The sequence below is a fragment of the Beta vulgaris genome, chromosome 5, assembly GCF_026745355.1.
Source record: "Beta vulgaris subsp. vulgaris cultivar EL10 chromosome 5, EL10.2, whole genome shotgun sequence".
NCBI classification, from domain to species: domain Eukaryota; kingdom Viridiplantae; phylum Streptophyta; class Magnoliopsida; order Caryophyllales; family Amaranthaceae; genus Beta; species Beta vulgaris.
In genome coordinates, this window is record NC_079206.1 from 20,459,661 (window position 1) to 20,471,944 (window position 12,284).

A 12,284-nucleotide genomic window follows, 5' to 3' on the forward strand; every position below is an offset into this window, starting at 1 on the left:
ATATCTCGAAAACTTAAAATTCGATTAAGCAAATAATAATCATATTTAGTAGTTAAAAATAATTATTAAACCTAGTTAGTAGAATTTTAAAAATAAGATGACTTGAAATTTAGTAATGAAATTAATCTCACTGAACAATATTAAATATTAAAGTAAATTAAGAAACATTTACAAGACTAAAATATTAGAGCAAAATAAAGAGATAATAATAGGGAAAGCCTAAACAATGATTTCTCCCTATCAAGTTTCCAATATGGCTCTGCAAATAAAACTTCTTTGGCCTATAATATATGATCCTACCAATTTATGGGTGAAGATGGTTAAGACTTTAAGAGTAAGTATCTTAAGGAAGAGTCTCATTGGTCTTATGCAGGGCTGTCTCATGGAATATGGAGGTCCTGTGCTATTTATCAAAATGAGGCCCTTCAAAAAAAATTATAAAGAAGAAATTATAATTTATTATTATTATTATTATTATTATTATTATTATTATTTATCATAAATCGTTCCTTATATTTTGATAAATAAACCAAAACTAAAAAAAAATCTAGTAAGATCTTTCATTTAAATAAAGTCATCCTTCTCGCATTCTTTGAAGCGAAATCGTCCATCAAATCTTCATAATCTGCTACAATTTTTATGTAGAAAGTAAGTTGTAATTTATCCTTTCTATATATCTTAGTACCTATGTCACTAGTGTTTTAGATATTAACTTGGATCAGCCATCATATGATAAAAAAGAGCTACCATATCTTATTTGAAAAATGCAAATCCTCAAGTAATAGAATTATGTGTTGAATTGTTTATTTGTTTTAGCACTTTAGATACTAGAACTCAAGAAGATAATTTTGTGGGATTATCATCCATCATTTGAGAGAACTGGGTTTATTTGTTATCAAAATATTTTTTTTATCGGTTGGAACTTGGAAATTAGAAGTTACAGAACTCAAGTATAGTGAAATCAAGTCTTGATCGATTGAGTTGAAAAATTACTATCTTACAAATTACAAATTACAAAATAGTGTCATATACAGTATATTAAAAAATCAACTAGGGAGTTGTAAAAATTGCAAAAAAAATTATTGAAAAATCAAATAGGCAAAATTGCAAACAAACCAAATCATGAAATCGGAAATCAAATAAGTACTATCATTGCATCAACTAGGCATAATTGCAGAAAATTTAAATTAAAAGAAGTACATATTATAAATTTTAATTTTAAATTATAAAATTTCAGAATTGCTATAAATTTCTACTAGAAAAATGGCATAAAAGAAAGTGAAATTTCCTTAAAGGTGAAGATTTTGATGATAAATTAGCCTACAAATTTTTGAATTTTCACCTACGGACCTCCCACAATCAAAGTTTCCGACTTTGTTCTTCCAGTATTGTAATTTGTAAAGGGCTTTGCTAAACGCCGTCCTGAAATATCCTACTAACGCCCTGTATTTATACTTGTTATGTATTTATACTCATACATTTCCTCACTCTCTTTTACTCTCCCACTCTCATACATCCTCACTCTCTTTCATTCTCTCACTCTCATACTTCCTCACACCATCTCATCATCCAAGGACTTTTTCGACCAATTCTCCAACCACTTTTCCGGTATCTTTTCCGACCACTTTTTCGATCACTCTCTCTCATCACATATGAAAGATGTTAAATGACATAATCACACCGCCACTCCTCTGGCAACTTCTCCGGCAACAGTGTCGTTCACAGTACGTGCAACTTTTCCGAAAATTGAAAATTAAAATGCCAAAAAAGTGGTCAGATGCCTATTTTAGGCGCCTGTACCTGTGGTTGGACGCCTAAAACAGGCACATGCGCCTAAAATAGCGCCCAACCATAAGTACAAGCGCCTATTTTAGGCGCCCAACCAATGGTACAGGCGCCTATTTTAGGCGACCACCAACCATAGGTACATGCTCGGGTTTCTTATTGGTATGATAAGTGGGTCTACCCCTTTCCTATAGCTGCAGTTTGTCAGGTTATGGGATGTTATGAGAGCCTGAAAGTTAGTGACTTTTTATTAACCGAGAGAAATTGGGATATGGATGTTATCAATAATTTAGTTCCAAATTATATAGCTTTGGATATTGTTAATGTGTTTCTCTCGAACTCTATCCTCCTTGATAAGATAGTTTGGGGGTCTTATTCTTGATGGTATTTATTAAGTCAAATCGGGTGCTAAGCTGATTCAAGGATATGGTATTAAGCTTTCTGCAAAGGTGAAATTTCTTTGGATTTAGGATCTTCTTATCCCGCCTAAGATCAAATTCTTCCTTTCGACTAAAGCTCGGCTAGAAAAAGTCATAGTTTTCTCCCGTACGAATGTGTTCTCTGTAATTATCATTCAGAGGATGCTTCCCATCTTCCTTTTCATTGTCCATTCACGAAGGATGTTGCATTTGGTTTGGCACAGGCTGCTGAATGGCTTGTAATTCCCCAAGTTGATGGCAACCATAGTACTTGTGACGTTATTTCTTCTCTCCGCTCGAATATCCATAAGAATCAAATTGTAAGTTGGCTTTTACCTGGTGGTTCGTTTGATTTTCTCGTAATAAAGTGTGTTTTCATCAAGAAGGGATTTCTCCTTTTAAGACTATTACTCTTATTAAGAACTTTGTTAAATATTTGAGGGTGTGGCTCCATCCCATAGTAATCTTGCTGGCAGTTTAAATGATAAGGTGGTCAAAGGGGTGCGGACCGGTGGTATGTCCCTCCTTTAGATTATGTTAAGTTCAATTTTGATGGCTCTAAGTTGGGTTCAGGAGAAGCTAAGATTCCTTTGGGTTTATTATCCGTGATCATTTGGGGAAGGTTCTCATGATGGGTGCAAAAGCCTTCTCTCCAAATGTTTCGATTTTGGCTGCAGAAGCTTGGGGTACGCGGAGAAGGTGTCAAGGCAGCTTTAGCTTTAGGAGTGAATAATATTATTATCAAGGGGGATAATCTGGTTGTGATTAACTCCCTTAGAAAGTGCTGGAAAGTCCCTTGGGAGATTGATAATTTTATTTGTGATGCAGGTGTGGAACTTGCTTCTTTCTCCAATGTTTCCTTCAACCACTGCTTTAGGGAGGCTAACCGAGCAACGAATTTCTTGGCACATAAAGGTCATTCATGTCCGACTCTTCACCGCTGGTTAGAGTTGGATGACCATATGTTCCTCTATATCATCCGTAAGGATGTGTTAGGTTGGTCCTTTTTAAGAGGATAACCTAGTTTTTATTTCCTTATTAAAAAAATATTTCTCCCTCTCTTTGCAGATGTCATGACAAATACGTTTGGAACCCTAAAGGTGGCGTGGATATTAGGGAAGTTGAATCCAATCTTTTGTTTTTCAATTCTTCAATAGGAATGACAGAAATCGGGTGCTTGAATGCAGAGTTACCAGACGTGAGAATTCCCGCTGATGTTACATTCAAATATTCTCCAATGTGGATTATTCGTGTTTATGACATATCCTTTTAACAAAGAACCCCTAAGATGGCTAAACAATTGGTGATCATATTGTGTTATTTCTTGAATATGACAACTAAGATGTTCTAGGCTTGGAACGAGAGATGCTAATCAAAGTAATGATGGAGGTCACTAAATCGTTGTCACGAGGGTTGAAGATTGCATCGAAGGAGAAGTGGCGGTGGGCTGATATCAAATATTAACGTCTTCCAACGTTTTGTTTCCAATGTGGGGTTATTGGCTACATGCACTCAAAAAGAGTGTGATTAAGAAGAGGTGGGGGATCATGAGAAAGCTACTAATCGATATGGGATATGGCTGTGTGCATCACCAGCAAAAACTAAGCAGAAAAGAATCAGCGAATGAAAGAGTTTGGCATAATAGAGTGATTGAAGCTTTGACTAAGAAAAAAAGAGCAAAAACTTTTAAGCCATACTATTGAATTGGAGGATGGTTCTAAAAAAGCACTTATCTTATGGAAAATGATGATCTGCTAGTAGAAGAGGAGGGTCCAAGAAGGTGGAAATAGTGGATAATGAAAGAAATGAAGCTGAAAAAAAGAGGAAACTTCACAGGGGTGAAATTCTGAGTGGTCTGAAGTTTGAGATGGATACATTTGCTAAACATACCCATAAAAAGGTGAGATATAAGAAGAAAATACAGCCTGCTATTCCACATGTGGAACCTTTTGACACTGCTATGCATGAAGTCAATGAAAAAAGCACAAGCATGACACAAGAGATGAAGATTGGGACGCTATTTTTGATGGGAGTGGGAAGAAAGGTAAGTTTGTTTGTGATTCTACTGTTTTCGAGACAATGTCTCAAGTAGAGGAGGTTGGATTGGTCCAACCTCGTGAAGGACAATGAAATTGTTAAGATGGAAATGTCAAGGAATAGGTGACCTCTTGACAGTTTCTGCCTTCCAAGAGTGATGCTGGTGGGATAGCCCCAATATTGTTTTTATAATGGAAACGGTGTTGGAGTCTAGGGATGTTGATATTATTCGTAGAAAATGTGGTTAGGATAATGGGGTCCATTTGAGTAGATGTGGTGGAATGATATTAACGTTAAGATTATTTCGTATTCACAACATCACTTTTTTGCGAAAGTTCTTTACGATGATGACCAACCTATATGGGGTGTAGTAGGGATTTATGGGTAGGCAGAGAGTGCTCAAAAATACTGAACATCGGAAAGGATGACTGAGAATTTTCAAAGTACGTCATTTTCGCTTGTATACGTGGGTGATTTTAATGAGATAACGGGGAATCATGAGAAGGAAGGATGGGTTAATAGGAGTGAGAGACAAATGGATGCGTTTCAGGAGGTCATTGACAATTGTGGCTTGCAGGATTTGGGTTACAGTGGGTCTTGTTTTACTTGGCAAAGGGGTAAACAAAGAAGTACTCTTGTTCGGGAAAGGCTTGACAGGGTCTTAGCTACGACATCATGGTGTAGTCTATTTCCGGAGGCTAGTGTCCGAATTTTTCGGATTCACCGCTTGGATCATGCTCCTATGCTTTTATCATATGAAGGTAAGCATACTCACTACAAAAGTCGAAATTCATTCAAATTTGAGCCATGGTGGTTTTCTAGTGATGAGTGTGAGCATGTAGTCAAAGACGGATGGGAGTACAATATAACAAGTAGCCCGACAAGGAAGGTGGATAATTGTGCGTGAGAGTTGCGGTTTGGGCTCGAAATAAGTTTGATATTCTGAAGAAAAGAGCGAAACAACTTGAAAAAGATCTTGAATTGCTCCAAAAAACATTCATTAAGTGTGGATTATATAGAAAATGTAGTACTATTGCAGCTGAACTTGATGATGTTCGAAGAAAAGAGGAGTTCTTTTGGCATATTCAATCCCACCCAAATAAATTGATGGATGGTGACAAAAATATGTCCTATTTCCATCAGAAAGTGTCACAACGCAAGAAGAAAAATATAATTGGTGGGCTATATAATGGACGCGGAGAATGGAAGGAAAAAGATGAGGAAATTGTGGAGACTGTATAAAGTTTTTTTAAGGAGCATTTCATTTCTTCCCTTCATACTGGAACAATGAATTCGAATGATCCATTGATGTAGTAGATTTGGTTGTTACAGAGGCTATGAATATGCAACTTGACAGAGAGTCATATGGTGAGGAAATAAAGGCCGCTCTTTTTCAAATGCACCCTACAAAGGCCCTGGGACCGGATGGCATGCATGCTTTGTTTTACCGGAGATTCTGACATCTGGTAGGTCCTGATATTATCGCATTTATTTAGAGGTGGTGGCATGGGGAAGTGGAGTTGGAGACTATTAATCACACAAATATGACCCTCATTCCGAAAATTAAAGACCCAACTCAGGTATCTCAATTTTGTCCTATTAGTCTTTGTTCTGTAATTTATAAGATAATCTCAAAAATGATGGCCAATAGATTAAATTTTTTTGTCCCCGAAATTATAAGTATTAATTAGAGTGCTTTTGTTTCGAGAAGATTAATAAATAATAATGTGTTATTAGCCCTTTAGATTTTTCCACTCAATGAAAATTCCACATTCTAGCAAAAGAGGCGCAATGACATTGAAGTTAGATATGGCAAAGGCGTATGATCGAGTGGAGTGGGGATTCATGGAGAAAATTATGAATAAAATGGGTTTTAGTGAAGCTTGGGCATCCTTTGCTTTCTTGATAATTGGTTGCCCTCATGGCTCTGTTATTCGGTCACGTGGTCTGAGGCAAGGTGATCCTATATCACCATATCTCTTTTTATTGTGTGTTGATAGCTTCTCTCATCTTCTTACGAAGACTGCTAGTATTAGTCAAATTCACAGTGCCCAGATTTGTAGGAATGCTCCTGTTTCGTCTCACCTCTTTTTTTTTTGCATATGACAGTGTATTGTTTGCACATGCTAATCTCCAAGATTGTTCAATTTTAGCTGATTTAATTAGCAAATACGAAAGATCATCTGGATAAAAAATAAAGATTGAAAAATCGGAGATTACATTCAGCAAAAAAGTGGATGCGGAAAGTGAAAAGGAGAACATACAACTTCTTGGGGTTCGTGAGTTTGATAAACATGAGAAATATCCGGGCCTTCATAGTGTCATAGAGCACTCCAGAAAAGAGGCATTTGCTAATGTGAAGATTTGCATATGGAAGAAAATTCAAGAGTGGAAAGAAAAAATATTGTCGAAGCCAGGGAAGGAAGTTCTAATCAAGACAATAGTGCAAACAATTCCAACCTACACCATGAGTGTTTTCCTCCTTCCTAATGAGCTGGTGAAAAAAATTAAAACCTGGATAGCCAAATTTTGGTGGGGAGCTCAGGGCACTGAATTGAAAATACATTGGAAAAGTTGGGAGAAACTTTGTATCCCGAAAGGTATGGGGGGAATCGGGTTTCGGGATATAAAAACGTTTAGTGTTGCCATGCTAGCTAAGCAGGGATGGCGACTAATCACAAACCCAAAACATCACTTCTTGCCCGAACCTTGAAAGCTAGATATCATAAAAATTACGATTTTTTGGAATCGTCCTATGGGTATAACCCTACCTTTGCTCGACAAAGTATCTGGAGTGCTAAATCTCTTCTTATTGAGGGTCTAAAGTGGAGAGTGGGAGATGGTCGAATGATAAATATATGGAGCTCAAAATGGACACCAAATTCTTCATCTCATGCAACCCCACACATTTTCCATATGATAACCCAACTATGATGGTGAGTGAGCGACTGGATGAATCAACATGTTCTTGGAAGGATGAAGAAAATTTTTGAGACATTATGCCTTGATGATGTTATGCGTGTAATAAACTCCTTGTGAGCATTAGAATTCCAAGAGATACTCTTTATTGGGAGCCCGAGAAACATGGGACTTTTAGTGTCCAAACTGCATATTGGCTTGACATGCTCAAGCACACAACAAATTGGGAAGAAAATTTTGGCCATGTGGCTTAGAAATTCTGGAATAGAATTTGGAATCCAGATCGCCCACCAAAAATGAAACACTTTATCTGAAGGGCTGTGTATGGTGTTGCAGTGGTTAAAGAAAGGTTGGGCTTTCGACATATCACTCCAGATAAATGGTGTTCCATTTGTAATGTGTGCGAAGAAACGGTGGTTCATCCGCTCTTTCAATGCCATTGGGTCAGGGTGTTTGGGAACACTACCCCTTTTTCTGTCTTTTGTGAATCAAATTATTTCCGAGTCTTTTTAGGAAGTTCTGGAGTTGGTTTTTGAGAAGATGAATGGAGGTGAGTCTCGTAGCTTCCTTTCTCTAGATTGGGTATGTGGAATTGCAAGAATGAGAAGGTATTAAACCATACAGATCTGAATATCATCAATATGACTGAAGGCTTTTCTCGTTTGGTGCTGGACTATTGTGAGTATGCACAGAAGGTGTTCACATACCATACTGCAAATGGAGTGAATACACCAGCTAGGTGGATACCTCCTGCTGGGAATATAATTAAATTGAACTCAGATGCAGCAATCCTAGGCAACGGAATGATCGGGTTAGGAGTGGTGGATACCTCCTTCTGGGAATGTAATTAAATTTAACTTACATTGTCTCACTCATTGGCAGGTAGCAATGGCAGAACTTATTATTGTAATTAGATTATCTCTTCTCACAACATGTTGGTTAGGGTATAGTGATATTGTGGTGGAAGCAGATGCATTAGATGCCATTATTCTCTTGCAAAAGAAGCCTAAGAACCGAGCCTATGAATTTTTGGTAGTTGAAAATATTTTCATGTTATGTAATTCTTTTAGTTCCATTTCATTTTCTAATGTAAAATATCAAGAAATACTGTAGCCCATCTTATGGCTCGTGTCGCCCCCTTGATGGGTAGTGATTGCATTTTTCCTGGGTCTTTCCCACAAGGGATCATCTCCATTGCAGGACTCGATCTAATCTAATGAAATTCCTGATCTTTCTTCTCAAAAAACAAGTACAAGAAAATTATTGATCTCCTTGATAAACCCGGGAAGTATATCAAATAACAGTTGTATTAAAATCTATGAAGCACGGGTACTCTACCCGGGTACTGTTTCCTGTACCGGGGATGTTAAGTGTTCGGTACGAGTATGTTGGAAATGCGTCCCAGGCGCATCACTAAATAATGATGACGACGAGCTATCGGGGGACGACTAGGGTTTCTTGAGAGGAACGTCTCGGGAACGGTTGAAGCAAGTTTAGAGGCGTCCCCTTGCTCTTCAATGAAAAATCAGCCAACAAACCACCATATGGTAGTCGGCGATGGCGACATCATTGGAGAAGAATAGCAGTTCAGTGAACTCGTGCTGAGTTTGAGAGAGGAGAGAAGGAAGAAAGCTAAAAAAAATCACGTGATGTCTTTTAAAAAAACCCCTAGCAAAGTAGTGGTCCACTACTAGTGTTTGCCAGTTGTTTTCCTTTTGACCTTTTCTTCCTTTCTTTTTAATACCCTTATCTTTTTCCTTTGGCACGTGGTTTTAAAAGACATGTTTCTTTTTCAGTTTTTTTTGTTTACACCAAGCTTTTGTGGAGTATTCACTAGAAGGAAAACATAAATGGTAAAAAAAATATAATAATTTTTCTAGATTTACTTTCACAGTTTGACTAATTAATATATTTAAAAATATAATTTTTTTTTCCAGATTTATTTTTATTTTATTTTTGTGACGAATTCATGTCGTACCCGTTTTTGGAAATTTAATATAGTCGTTTTCAGTCCCCGTACCCGTCCTCCTACCTGTGCTACCTAGATTAAAAATGAATATACACCATATAAAGTTGCAATTTCATTTTTATCTTGCTAAAACCTTTCAAATATAATTTTTCTTTTGCAACATTGAGTTATTGTACTTTTTCAGGCGATCAATAATGTGTATATATATATATATATATATATATATATATATATATATATGTATATATATATATATATATATATATATGTATATATATATATATACATATATATATATATATATATATATATATATATATATATATATATATATATATATACATATATACATATATATACATATATATATACATATATATATATATACATATATATATACATATATACATATATATATATACATATATATATAGGGGCAAGATCACATGAGAATGCTCCTTACATGAGAAATGAGAATGAATCTCAACCACACGATTGGATTAGAGTTACAACACTTGTTCATTAGAGTTATACCCACCTAAAAAAAATTTAGAGCCAAAACAAAAAAGTTTGAATTTTGAATTTTTGTTTCTAATATACTTTTTTTTGGAGTTACATCACTTTTTCATTAGAGTTACATCACTTATTCATAAGAGTTATAGCGCATAAATATCATTCTCATTTCTCATGTAAATATGCATTCTCATATGAACTCACTTCTATATATATAATATATAATATAATATATATATATATATAATATATATATATATATATATATATATATATATATATATATATATATATATCACATGAATATGAGTAGTGATAAAACGCTCATTTTGAGTGGGCAGTTTGTCCGCTCACGGGAATAAATATCGGTTGATTTAACAATAGCAAGTGTACCAAAGGCAAAAACAAGGGTTGATTTATCAATAATCAGTATTAAGAACACACATAAATGGGTTCTTATACATAACCAATCATACTTTGGTGGAACAAAAGCTAACTAGACACGTAAATCGCAAATTTTTACTTTTGATAGAGATCACATGTTTAACAGTGACAATATGACCATTTTAGAATATCTACATACGCAAACAGGGGTTAGTTTAATAAGAACAAGTGTATCAAGCACATAAACAAGGGTTGATTTTATCAATAATCAGGTTTTTGAACACACAAACAGAGGTTTTTGTAAATAAGCAATTGTACTTTTTTGGAACAAAAGTTGAACGAGATATACAAATAGATGTAACTTTTTACTTTTTGGCAAATATCATGTCTAATTTTTGAGAAAAAGTTGCCTTTTATATTTATATTTAATCATAATTTTTTTTACGTAAAGGTAACTTTTTGGAAAAAAATATATTTTGAATGGACACCATTGGCTGCTCATAATGAGCATTTTATCATTCCTTCTAATTGATATATATCTACAGACATACAGTGAAAGATTTTGATAATTTCCTCAATTTATCTTGGTAGATCAATTAAAACTACCTCGTGAAAGATGTAAATTACTTTGGTAGTGTTATGAGCATATAATCGAAAAGTTTGAATAATATTGAGTTCATCTAGAGCTTATCAAGGTCAACCCAGCTGGCTCGAAAAATGACTGAGTTTGGGCAATTTTTTTTATCCCGATCCAATTTTTATTTTTTGGGAAGGGTTTTGGGATCCTTAAAGCAAATTTTCAGTTTAAAATTTGGCCCGAAAAGCATGATATATCTGGCCCGACATAGCGAGTTATGAGTACAAAAATGGACCCGACACTATGGACTATTTTTGGAGCCCGACCCATCACGACCCGCCATTTGATCATCTCTAATTGATCTATCTGTGACAATTGACTCCATATAAAGAAAAATTCTTGATCCTAATTCAATAGTAATAAATATGAAATTTCGAACAAGGACCATGGATTAGGTCTTTTATAAAAGAAGTGAATGATATTCATAATATTTTCACGGGATGTAAAAATAATAGTACCAACTATTGCCGATATGTGCTATATAATATGTACTCATCTATTTGTTCTTCGTAACACCAACTACCAATATATGTGTGTTAAATAGTTAGCCGGTGATCAAAAAGGGTATTTTAGAGAATACTTTGACCAACTATCAACATATTTGTGCTCTCAATATCACCAACTTTCTTTAAATCCTTATGATATTCATTTTCTTTTTATTATTTTGGATCAATTTTTCTTAAAATATCTTTTGAGATCAATGACGTACTATTTAGCAGACATATGTAGATAGTTGGTGTTATGGGAAAATAGCTAAATATAAGTATTATTTAGCACATACAACAATCAATATGTCTTGGGTGGATCGAGTTTACAATATTTTATTCTGCACCCAAACTAAATTTATCACAAAAAACTAACTCTATTAGAAAAAAAACAGACGATATCATACGAAAACTAACTATATTAGAAAATTGATTATATTATACCAATACTGGCTACAATTATTATATCATATAAAAACTGACTCTATCAAACTAATATTGATTACGTCATATGATTTGCGGTGCACAATAAGTTACTTTGGACCTAATCCATATAAATTTTCTTTTTTTGTTTTAAGGAAAACAAACTTAGGAAGGACCCGTATTAATCCAGGGGCCAACCTAAAACATCCTTGCGGATGATAAGGGAGAAATCAATACAATACGGAGGAAACCAATACAAAAGAGAAGAGTAGTTATGACCCTTGATAGCCATAAAATCCACCGCCTTGTTAGCTTCCCGAAAGCAGTGTTCAATTCGGCATAGAGAGAACTTTGACATCATGATCCCTGCATCACAAATCATATATTAATTTCCCATGGAGTAGACCAGATCTTTTTAATTACATTAACAACAACTAAATTATCCCCTTCCATAAGTAGATTCATAATACTAATTGAAGAGGCTCCTTTTAATCCTTCAATTAGACCCCAAGCTTCAGCTTGCAAAATGGACACTAAAGAACCTAGATTTTTGGCACTCGCAAGAACGCTCCCGTTAGTATCTCTTATAACAAACCCACAAGTGACATTGTCATTCGAAAGTTTGGAACCATCAAAATTTAGTTTTATGAACGAGGCTGGAGGAGGAGCCTAAATAAGGTTTCTCCCTGCCTTGAGCCTTGAAGAGGAGGAGA